We start from the raw sequence: 4,822 nt of genomic DNA, 5'->3' as shown, positions 1-4,822 counted from the left end.
AAAAAGAAAAAAAAAAAAAAAAGAAAAGCCTGGACACAGCCAAAGGATGATTAAGCAACTCACATTTCAGCAGCAGATATAAAAATCAGTTTCCAAACTTAGATGTGCAGGAAATGTCTATTTATTTTCTGTAACTCAGTTCAACTTCTGACTTTGAGATCTAAATCTGCCAAGTAAGCAAAAAATATAATCTCAGTCATTCTCGAAAATTTTTCACATCCCTGGAAAATTTCAGGAGTCTTATGCAGTGGCAAGACCCGGGGGATAGGGTGGACCCCTCTGTCCCAGGAGGTTTGTCTGCACAGCCTGTAAGGACCGAGGGCCCTGTTGCTCCATGGCGCTCTTGGGCCATCCAGATCCCTGCCAAGGCCTGCGCTGTCTCTGCTTTCCACCTCCCCACCTCTGTTGCCAGCAAGTAGGACTGGATCCCCCTTACTCAGGAACCCACAGGCCTCTATCTCCATCTCTCTCCCATCCTCTGGCCTCCTTTTTGGCCTTGGGAAATTCTACTCGCAGAAATACTTTCTTTTTGTCTTTGACAAATCCCCTGGACCCTTACACAACTTCAGTAAACATTCCAAGTTCCACTATGGGCTTAGGCTTTTGGAAACAAAGTCCAGAAGACTACACATTGCTTCTGCTCTCCACCTGACACACATCTCTCCGGGGCAGCAAGGGAGGGCAGGTTACCTGCTTGAATTAGAGGAATGAAAAGGGAAGATACAAAAAGAAACAAAACAATATCTGAAAATATGCAGCCATAAAGGTAATGGAACACTATTTCATGATATTCAAAGCAATTCTATGGAATGGCAAAATTAAAAGAAAATGTGTACATGAAATAACGTGAAGCGAGAAAGAATACATATATAAGAATGACTCCAACGTAGAAATATAGATTTTATAAGTATTGAAAGCTAATTCGAAATGACATAAATTGATTTTATGTCCATTGTAATATTTTGATGTAAAACTAAGTGCATAATGACTTTGAGAGAATAAATCATACTAAAGAAATGTAAGACCAATTAAAATCTTTTAGCAATATTTAATTTTTATAAACTCAATGTGAGCTAATAAAATGTTTGTTTAAGGAAAGTTAATGCAACTTAGAGGTGTGTGGCAGAAACTGCTAGCCATTTAATAAAATATATTCTTTCCTTCCTCCGTTGTAATTGAATTGTAGCAAATCACATGGAAGTAGACCACATTCCCCAGTCTCCCCTGTAGCAGGTGTAATCATATGACTAAGTTATTGCCAGTGGAACCAAACTGGAAGTGATATGTGCCACTTCTGAGCCCATGGTAGGTCTGCCTTCTCCATGCTGTCTTTTCCTACCTTTCTAGCTAGAACCCATCCATGGCTGCTACCAGCTTCAACTAAGATGATTCCAAGGCCCTAGGGGATGGCAGAACAGCACACCAGAAGGCACCTGAATCCCTAAATGACCAAGTGGAGCAGCACTCCCCACCAGCTTAGAATGTTCACCTCTGACTACCACAGGAAAGAGAAATAAGCTGCTATGTTCTTTAACTCAGTTTCTCTCTTGTTTCTACAACTTTAGCTTACTCAGATAAATACAGTGTGCATCACCAGAAGCCTCGCATTCAGCTCTATTTAGTTGATTATATAACTGGACATTTTCAGTGATTAAATCTGTTCCATTGATATGCTAAAGAAATAGGTTCCATTTTAAAAAGAGATTATATAAAACAAAAGCACAACCCAAAGGCAAAAACTAAGATGGACCTCTTCTTCTGGTGACAGAGGGACAGAGCAAGAAGAGGGTTGAAGCAAACATCTATTTAAGTCCTATGGCAAGCACTGCACAGGGAATCTCACATATATTATGCCATTCCACTCTGAGAGCTGGGGTTTAGCCTGGAGCGAGAGATCCATCTTCAGATATTTGAAAGGCCATTCTAAGGGAAAAGACATTCTCTTTCTTTTTTAAATTATTGTATACTTTTTATCATGTGTAAATATAATCTCATCCTAACACACTCTCAAAATATAGGAAGACATGGAATAAACCATGGTAGTTTGTTGTCAAGCCTCTTTCCTCTTTCCAACTCCCCTCCAGAGTTATCCGTGTTATCATTTCCAAGTGTATTCATCCGTAGATTTATTACTTGCAGTTTCATAAGAAAAGCCAAGCTGTTCACACACCATGACCTGCAGGAATCCTTCCTTGAACTTCTGCCCTCAAAATTAGCTAAGGTAACTTCTCTTGTACCATCATAGCACTAGTACCATTCCCTAGCCTTGTACTTAAACATGATACGCTATTTATTTAACTGTCTTGCCCATTCGACTGTATGTTCTTTGAGGACAAGAAGCCTTTTATTTATTCAAATAACTGCACAGAGACTTCATAGTAAATTCAACAAATGTCAAACTGAATGAAGTGAAGTTAAAGGGAGGGAGATCTTGTTCGATGAACCCCAAGTCAAAGATTAAAGAAATCACTGTTCAAAGTAGAACCAAATGCTTTGAATTAACTATTTTTTAAGTCAGAGAGTTTTAAAGAAAAGGTTTTCAGTCAGAGTTTATTACATTCTAAGAGAATTTGACTCATCCATGACCAATACCTCTTAACTCCAAAATTTAATCCCCTGTAAATCCTTGTTCCACTTAAAACACTCACTGTGTATTTCCGAGAGCTACAAGAGAGGATCCAACATCTGGTATTTTCTCCTTCTTCAGTTAGGACTCTTCTCTACTATGATCCTCCCTGGATCTTTCTTCAAGACTCTAAGAAGAGACTAGGAAACAAACCTCTCGTTAAGAAAAGAATAAAATGTCCAGACCGTATTTCCGTAAATGGCTTAACCAGAGTTCCCTTTCTTCTTCAACGCAAGAGGGTGAGTATGGTTACCCAATAGAATTTTTTTAAACAATATTCTTTTATATGTTAAAAAAGCATGCTTTTATGTTTGCTGAATTCTTAAATGTTAATAATTTTATTTCTCTAACAAGAAGTTTTCACAATAAGCTGCACTTCCATAAAAACAATATTTAAACTGAAGCATGGTCATTTTTCTTCCTTTATGGGTAAAGAACTAGGTTACATTTAACTTAATGGAATTTTTTTCCTGTTTCCTCTACTCTTTTACTTACTTCTTCTTCTAGATCTATTATTCCTATTAAATTTTCATAATATCCCATTAACTCAATGAAAATAATTTTGCATGCTATGAGGTTGGAAAGAAAGCATTTCCTTTCATTATTGTCATGAAACATTTTTTTTTCTGAAATATTTTTTCTTTTTCCTGTGGACCTTTAGTTTGCTCTCTTTCAGGATTTTTATAATTATTCTACTGTTATCATTTTCCCCTTAAGGCCAAATTGAATTGCTTTGAGTTTATCTCCAACCTTTAGCATTACTTTCAAATTATTGGATATCTAATTAGAGAAGGTTTTTTCATAAATAACATTTCAAAACCATACCACTGAATGGTTGAATACCTGCTGTTACCTCCTCAATTTTTTTTCCTCAGGTTCTTCTAAAACAGCTTTCACTGAACAGTGAACACTGTTGCTGTGTTGCAAAGATGAAAGCAAGATTCCATGTGTGAAGCCCAAATTGAAATCACAGAAGGCAGGATTCACACTGCTAATTGTTGCTTAGCAATAAAATGTGCAAAACCTGCTAATGGAACAGTGACACCAGGCACCAGAGGCATCTGTATCCACACTGGCAGTAAATTAGGGAATTAGAAACCCTACAGTAACAGCAAGAAAAGGAATGCCATCCCTTAGGAACCCAGGGAGGGTTTCTGCACTCCTTCCTGCTTACTGCTCAGTTGAAAAGAAAGTCTCTTCATTCACTAGATACTGCTATTGTGACACTTGAAGACTGGAAGGAAATAGATGCTCGGAGGTTCAGATTATTCTAAAAAGTGTCCCTGATGGATTTGCACGTGCCTACAAAAAAAAAAATAGTATTTTTTTCCCCTGTTGAAAAGATTTGCAGTAAAGATAGATCTTCAAATCCCAGCCTGTACGTTTGCTAATGGAGCAGAGTGGGACAGGAAGCTCTGTCACTGCCACCTCATCACAAGTGTTCTGTGGGTAGTAGTCATGCCTCCAGCATAAAGACTGTGTGTCAGAAACCAAAACAAACAAAGAGCCCACAGTGTAGGAATAAACTAACAGTGGGTCTTAATCTGAGAAATGACTCCAGCCTTTTCTGGTTGTGCTCTGCTTTGGTTTTGTTCTACCTTCATTTGCTCCTGCGAGGGTTTCCAAGATAAAATGTTCCAAGTTGTCTGAAAAGGAATCAGTGTTTACCTGTTATCTGAAACTTCTCTGATTACATTTAAATCAAATCAACAGGATGGTGGGCAGGCAGGGGATGCTTGGGGATTAAGTAAGTAGAAACTCACTTCATATGAAATCAACTTTAAGGAAAAAAAATATTAAAAAAGATAACAAATGCTTTCAGAAAGAGATAAGACTCCTATATACCATGAGGTGACTGCTGAGCAGCAGATGCTGAGAAGTCAAGTCACAGTCTCCCTTTCCTTAGAATCTCTCTCAATAAATCCTTGTTGATGATACATACATGTCCTATTCTTTGCTAAGTGCATTGGGCAACACAAATATTTCATCCATGATCCCTTACTTGTTAATAATGTAGAAAAGATAATATGCATAAGCCAGTTGGGGACTTACAAGAGATGATATAAAAGCTATAAAGCACTTTGGGAGGCCAAAGCAGGAGGACTGCTTGAGCTCAGGAGCTCAAGGCCAGCCTGGGCAACATAGTGAGACCTCAACTCTACCAAAAAAAATAAGAAAAAGAAAATAGCCAGCATA

At 38.0% G+C, this 4,822-nt stretch overlaps 1 long non-coding RNA gene across 1 annotated transcript; it reads left to right on the top strand.

Moving 5' to 3' along the window:
- Positions 1-2,085: 2,085 nt before the first annotated feature.
- Positions 2,086-4,322, top strand: LOC108517382 (uncharacterized). The gene is made up of 3 exons (XR_001882086.1): positions 2,086-2,221; positions 2,708-2,865; positions 3,502-4,322. It is a non-coding gene; the product is annotated as an uncharacterized LOC108517382 (long non-coding RNA).
- Positions 4,323-4,822: the final 500 nt, after the last annotated feature.

This window comes from Rhinopithecus bieti, unplaced genomic scaffold (assembly GCF_001698545.2).
Source record: "Rhinopithecus bieti isolate Rb0 unplaced genomic scaffold, ASM169854v2 scaffold_1070, whole genome shotgun sequence".
In the NCBI taxonomy this organism is placed as follows: Eukaryota; Metazoa; Chordata; class Mammalia; order Primates; family Cercopithecidae; genus Rhinopithecus; species Rhinopithecus bieti.
The sequence above is the reverse complement of the archived record's forward strand: the minus strand, read 5'-3'. Positions and strand labels throughout refer to the sequence as shown.